At 34.1% G+C, this 7,776-nt stretch overlaps 1 non-coding gene across 1 annotated transcript; it reads right to left on the reverse strand.

Annotated features, from left to right (window-relative positions):
• Positions 1-6,147: 6,147 nt before the first annotated feature.
• Positions 6,148-6,220, reverse strand: TRNAR-ACG (transfer RNA arginine (anticodon ACG)). The gene has a single exon. It is a non-coding gene; the product is annotated as a tRNA-Arg (tRNA).
• Between the last annotated feature and the right edge of the window lie 1,556 nt (positions 6,221-7,776).

Consider the following 7,776-nt stretch of genomic DNA (forward strand, 5'->3'; position numbering starts at 1 on the left):
TAAGAGGAGAACAAAGTTTCGTGACCACCCAAGTCACGAAATTTATCCTTTCGTGACTAACACGTCACGAATTTTCTGACTTATGTGACTACATGTCATCACGAATTCTGGAAAATCATGATCACGGAACACGAATTTGTTTGTCACGAAGAACCCATATTTCGTACCTACCTTGTCACGAGAATTATATATTTTTTTTTTATTTCCGATCGGATCTACTTGACTTGGAAAAATGTACCGGTTCCATGGCCGGTGACGAGGAGGTGTCGCATATATATACAAATATATATGTATATATATATATATATATATGTGTGTGTGTACTAGATAGTAACAAGTGCTACGCACGTGGTTATTATAGTTTTATTTGAAATTTTTTTTAAAAAATTAATTAGATTATCTTAACTAACATACATTAAAGTGTTAATAAGAAATATAAAACAAGTATTGTATTAAAAAAACAAATAAATAAAATTTATGAAAAAAGAGACATAAGAGGTACTCTGTTAAATCTAAAGGTTTATGAAAATAATTCTTACAGATACATAAAAAGAAGCGATAGACTCGTCTCAAAATATCGATCAAAATTGTGCCACTGAGGATCTTTACAACGGTACCACTTCACCGAAGAATACTCTCAATTCACCTCTGTCAAAACCGCGTAAAATAAATTAATTCTCCATTCACAAAATCAAGGAATAAAAAAAAGAGGATAATGGTAATAAAAATATATATATATTTTATAAGCTTATCAACCTCTTGTCTGAGGCAGCGATTAGGAGCTCATCCAAATCTCGTGACACAAAGTTTTGGACTCCTTCTGATATCAAGACCTCTTTTTTTAAACGTCTTTTGTTATCTTTTGAAATGGATTCCATTAGATTGGAACCTTTCACAGCCGTGTTAGCAACTTCAAAAGCAAGGATTGAGATTTTGTTCCCTTTTTTCGTTATCCAGAGGTAAAACCGCTCCCGAGGCTCAAACCTGTCATTTACTACCAAGCGTGTCCAAAACTTCTATAGCTTTTCCGAGGCCGACCGTACCAGCTCTGCCCAGCGTGTCCAAAACGAATTAAAAACAGAGAAGTGTCATACCTAGCTTGATTTTGAACATTTTTTTACGACCAAATGTAAAATTCTTGGACATGACAGGATAGTACTTTGGTTGAATTCTAAGCAAAGCACATCAAAGACTCGAACTAATTTTTTTTTCTTCTTCTAGAGTTGGACATTTTATGACCTGAGCCCAAATATTTATTTCTTCTACAGTTTAGAAAATATTGATAAATACTTCTCCAATGTTTCTTCTACAGTTTAGTTACATAACTTTGATTAATATTTATTATTATTAGTAAAAAAAATCTGTAACACTATTTATCAAAGAATTCGAATTCCAGAGAATCATCTTATCAACGTATTCACACGATAAAGCAATGAACTTCTGATCCTAATCAGATATCAGTCCAACATGTAAATCATGCTTTCAAAATGGGAATGAAACAAAGCAATGTAGTTCTCAAGGAAACTATCAGTTTGAAACAAAACAATATCCAGTACTTGATTAGATCATCATCATCATCATCGATAGACTTACAACGTACGAAACTGTGAGCCGCCTAGGAGCGACCTCATAGACGGGATCGGATTGTGTTGAGTGAAAACGAAACCAATTTCACAACTGTATTACTTCTTCCAGATACCTGCCAATAAATATTCATTAAATTTTTTTGGAAAAATGATATGAAGTAGTCAATTCAAACTATGACTTTTGCAAAATAGCCATAGTTTCATTAGGTATAGCAAAATAGCCAATTGAGAGTACTACGACTTTTAATCCTGCCTCGATTAATTTTAATCCAGTCTTCATAAAGCTTACATTCTGTCTTTATAGTTCGTTGGGATTAAATTTAATCCAGCCTAGATTAATTTTACTTAGGCTAGTTTGCTTATAGTTGGCAAACTATGGCTATTTTGCAAAAACTTAAGTTCTATTTGGCTATACCCAATTTTTTTTATCAAACTTTTAAATCAATACACTTCGGCCTATGTGAACGGAAAATAAAAATCCCAAATTTAGCTCAACCCCTAGAAGAAAAGCCCTAAATTATTTTCATATTTCAAATCAATATCCAAGAAATTTGTTCCTCAAATTTTGAGCAAAAGAGGACAAAGAAACAATGATAAGTGAACTCCCTGCCAAGATCATCACATGCCTCTCCTGGGAAAATCCTGCATTTGAATTATCGATTCACGTACACAGACAAGACGAGATTGTGTTTGTTGGTGGAGGTAAATACTAATCTTACGTCTTTTGATCATCGTACTGAAGATACTCTCGATCAACCGGCTCGGAAGCAGCTGTGGGTTTAGTCGGAGGAGATTCGAGCTTCACTTCCGGGTACATGTCCATTTCACAAGCTTCGCCCCCGACCGTCTCGCAAGCCTCCGCCGAAACAAGGATTAATAAAAATGAGAATGAGATCGATTAATATGAACCATGGTTTAAGGGGAGAAAGATTATACAGGCTGTAGATTTGACGTACCCGATGGTTGTTGCTCCCCAGGATGCTACATTGTAAATGACTTTGTTTCCGTCCCACGCCTTTCGAAGCTTTCCCTTGTTCTTTTTCACCGAGAAAGTTTTTCGGAGGGCTAAATGGGGATTCAAAGCATTAGAACTCATTCTAGAGCACGCACTGAGCCATTAAAACATTAAAAGAAAACTAAGGGCTAAATTTTCGTTCTAAAGATGTTAAGCTCACCTTCCTGGAGTTTATTAGGAGGTAAATCCTGCAAAGCATATAAAAAATTATAAAAACATTAGAATATATAAAGTTTTAATAGGGGCTTGAGAGATAATTTTATCACAGTTTCAGAGCAAAGGCTTCTTCTTTTATGTGCTGAGATTTTTGGGTCACAGAGAAAAACCTAAAGCGAATTGAAGTACTTTAAAAAACAAACAAAATTTTAATATCAATGAAATGTCGCGGCTGAACTTATAAAGCCTAACATCGCGCTTGCAAAGACAATGATTTAAGGCTAAATTGAAACTGTAGTACAGCTTTCCAATAATATTGCTCCTAAACGTGCCTTTTATATATAAAACAATTATTTTGCACATCAAGCCATATCGAAATAAAAAGCAGCAACAAAAATAGAAACACAGAGACAAAATACCTTAGTCTGTTTGATGCTCTCCAAGTAGGCGGTCATGAAGCACGCAATACCCTCTAATATATCCTCTTGCCTGACCAGAACATACTCATCTTCGTTCAGCTCAGTATTCTCACCGTCCCATAAATCATTCTCGCTGACTACATCCCAAGAGTTTCCTTCCTCTGCTAGATTTCCAAACAAAAGATATTCAAATAAACCATAATGCATTACGAATCCCCCAAAAGGACACACAGACGATCAAATCAGTTCATACCATCCGAAACCCGTGTAAGCGATGCTTGTGCAGAAGCCAACTTTTCAAGAAATTCGGGGCACTCAGCACAGAGATCGATTGGAGCTACCGCACAGAGAGAGAGGGAGAAAGAGAGTCAGATGGGTTTGGATTTACGTTTTTTTGGGTTTTTAATTCAATTCACTAGACACGACATGAATGAAGAAAATTATAACTGATAGGTTGGAAATGAAAAGGTTAAGTGATTTGAAAGAAGCTATGACATGTCGTGTTTTAATTGGTTAAAAATATAATGAACAGTCTATAAATAGTGATTTTGTGATTGAGATTTATATAGATTATATAGATATATATATATATATATATATATATATATATATATATGTGTGTGTGTGTGTGCGCGCGCGCGCGTATATGGACCTAGTGAGCCAACATTGTAGGAGATCTTGAGATGTGAGTTGTATTATATGCCATTGAACATGAGTGGTATATATGGATTGATGCAAACCCATAATGTGTGACCATTTAGTCACGAAAATTGTATTTTTTTTTTTACTAATTTTGATCGTATCGACTTTACAGTAAAAAATGTAGCATTTTCAAGGACGAAAAGTTACATAAAAACTAGCATATGTTACTTACATACATAAACTTAGTTACTTTACATAATTGTATTTGTGACATTGTTGTCACATAAAGAATATCAAACCATATTACCTAAATATTAGAACATTCTATTTTAAACCGTGTACCCTTGGTTTATGACCTTTAACGCCCCGTGCTTCAACAGGTCAAGTGTAATCTTCTTTCTATACATGGACTTGTAATTTACTTCAAATTAGAAAGCGGAACTCCGTGGATCAAGAATTCTACACACTTTATGCGAAACATACCACAATCGCCCCTTAAATAGTGGTTAACATTAGACTTTTCACACCAATACAATGTAGACTTTTTAATAAGACAACAAATCTTACCCGAAGGATTGTGTTGCATGCTCCCTTTGTATATTTTAAAGGGCTCAAAGTTGCCCTCAGCAAGATCTAGGACATTGAGAAAAATTGGCAAAAATTCTGACACTTCTCTGATCGTTTCACGATAAGATCGAGCAAAAGTTGTATAAAAAGATCATACGTCGTTCTACGTCTTCGCTTCACCTTTACGACAATAAATATCCAGTGGCTCGACACATTGACGGGGATATAAATATTGTCATCGTCAACCCATGGTGTATCAGAGAAGCCGGTTTTTGCGTCGGCTGTAATGTACTCCATAACGTCGATATGCTTCGACCAATTATAGCTTTCCTTGTCGGCTGCTTTATCCCATTTTTTTAGGACCACGAGAAAGTTATAAAAATACGAGTCAGTTGTCGTGAACTTTTGTCCAACTTTCTCGTAACTGCCCTTCTTCCTCAAGTAGTAGAAGGCGATGTTAATGTGCTGCGTAAAGGAAAGATGTTGATATGTTAAGAGATACTGCATTAAGAAAAGAAAATTAACATGTGCACTTAGTGATAATGCAGTCACGAATTCACGTGTCAAAATAATCAATAACCACTCAGAAACTGAATAATGTGTAACACAAATCAGTTACATTTATCTCACTAAATACTTTGTTTTTTTCGCATTAAAAACCATTTTAAAAAACTATGATTATTTGTATTATATCAAAGTCATATAAAAATAAACAATAAACTAGCACATCATTCATTGTCATTGATGATGATACATACACACAATAAAAGAAAATGTGATTTTATTGTTTGGTTCCATGGACTTCAGCAAAAAATCAAAGATGTCACAACATGAACCATAATCACGAAAAAATCATCATAACAAACATATTATTCCTAGTTTACTTGCACACAATAAGTGGACGGATATATCAAGGTTTTTTGTCCTTCACGCTAAAAAATCATTTGTAGGTGTTCGATGAAGATCGTGTTTTGAAATCTTTTCAGGGTTTGTGGGTTTCTTGGTTGGGTGACCAGATTTCGTCTTCATTCTTGTTGGTGAAGAAGAGTGAAGAAGAAGAAGACGATGATTGGGTTGGCGAAGTCCTTTGTGTCGGTAAGGAAGGTGAAGAAGATGAAGGTCACGAAGCGGAGATATCAAGAGAGACAGCGAGTGAGGAGTTAATTGCCGTAATTCAAATTAACATATTCTAATCAAAGCTGAGACAATGGTAAAATTGTCATTACAATTCGGTAAAGTGGGGTAAAAATGAGGAAAAAAAATTCTCTTTCCTGAGATAGTTTTGTGATCTTTTTTGAAAAAAAAAAAAGTTGGAATAAGCCTTGAAATTAGTCTTGCAATAGGCAAATTCTAGTTTCTGTTATGAATTGAATAGTTCATTAGTCAAATAAAATGTGGTTGCAGTGATAATTAATCACGGTAGTAAATGTAATGTGGACACTGCTATTAATATTTCAAATAGTTGTCCGGATTCCTTTTTCTTTTTTGTCAAGTGTTTGTAATTTCTTAAGGAGTCATTGTTGTTGGTGATGGAAAGAAATAATTTTGGGGAGAATAAAACTGGAAAGATAGAATTAAAATGAAAAATCTCATTTTAAAATAATTGTTCTTCAAGAACATGATAAAGATAATGAATCGTAAATCACGACTTCAATATGCATGATTCATATGCAGCTTAATTTTTGGTTTCTTAAAAAAAAAACATAACATGATAAAGATAATGAATCATAAATATTCATTAAAAAACATGTTTTAATTAAAACGACTCTGCTGGGGATCGAACCCAGAGTCTCTGGTTTCGTAGACCAGCGCCTTATCCATTGGGCCACAGAGTCTTTTCATTTTAATATTGAAACTTAAATATATAATTTAACAAAATAAAGAATGATTAGTCTTCTTATCCAAATTGGGTTCTAGCAAGTCCATCTTTAATGTTTTTTTTTTTCTCACTTTTAAGTCCTACCTTTTATCATTTCATGCCTTAAACAATTATCCTGCCAGGCTCTATAATTTGTTTAAAACATTCGTATGACATATATTTTCCAAAGCAGCAGTGATGTACTACGTAAAAATCTGGAAATTAAAACTACGTGCGCTCTTTCCAGTTCACCAAGAAATATGTCGTTTGTTCAAAATCCGATATATCCATATGTCGTTTATTATATATGTCTCCATAATATATATATATATATATATATATATATATATATATATATATATATATATATATTAACACGTGCTACGCACGTGATTGAAAAAAAGACTTATTTAGTATACATAATGCGGTTTTGTATTAACAATTGAGGCTCAAAAATAGAAACAATATCAAAGAGGAGGTAATACTCCAGTAATGGGCAGCTCGGTCCATTTAAGTGATAATTTTTCAAGAAAGAAGATCAAGAGATGAATAATGGAATATAAGAAAATGTGATGGTGTCGAAGTTGAGAGAAAAAGAGGATTATTACTTGTGTCTAAGATGAATACACCAGACAGCCATTTCTTCCTATCCCACCCTCCATAACTGCATCGGAACCATATTCTTGATTAACACATTTAAAAAAATCAATGCAACACATGCATACTCACATAACGATTTTCATGTTTGCAATAGCAGAAGCTGATGCAAAGTCCCGTGCAGATAGTAAATCCCCAAAACTGGTCGACTCCGACCATTGCAAAATATCTGGAGAAAATAAAGCAAAATTGGTTCACATTTCGAAGGAGAAAATACTTTCCTTAAACACTATCAGAAATGTTTGCTCTTATCGGTATCTAAGACCCAAAAAAATCACTTAATCTTAAAATCCAATTTCTGCAACAATCAAACTAATGTGTACGCGGATACAGAACACGATACATCAAAAAAATTCATAACAAATTTAAACATTCCTACGTCAATTTTCTCCGAGAGGACTTTCTTCGAACACCTAGCAGCCAGTCGATTAGGTCCCTGTCTTATTAAAAAAAAAACTTTTCCTAAGCGAAGCTGGAAATTATAGAGAGAAAAAAGATGAGGCATACATCGGCGAACTTGAGCGGTGGCGTACGCGGTTGGCGTGCTCGATTTTTTTACTTGAATTGTTTAATAACCATGAAAAAGAAGCAAGGACCAATTTTCTGACACATTATAGTAATCAATTATGCAGAAAGAGAACAAACTTGTGGAAGTTTTTTCTGCTGTAACACATAAATAAAACAACTAAGGAGAAAAATAGAGTAAAACCAGTTCATTAAAGTAAAGCAGTAAGCATTTGATACTTAATTAGTGAATATATCCCATTTGTGCCTGGTTTGAACTACGGCAAATCCAAGAGAGCGAAATCAACAAAACAACTTAGACAACAACAACATAGACAGAGCCAACTGATAAATACAAAGGATATGGCTGGA

The sequence above is a fragment of the Urtica dioica genome, chromosome 1 (assembly GCF_054948205.1).
Source record: "Urtica dioica subsp. dioica isolate 48M chromosome 1, U.dioica_male_clone48M_v1_H2, whole genome shotgun sequence".
In the NCBI taxonomy this organism is placed as follows: domain Eukaryota; kingdom Viridiplantae; phylum Streptophyta; class Magnoliopsida; order Rosales; family Urticaceae; genus Urtica; species Urtica dioica.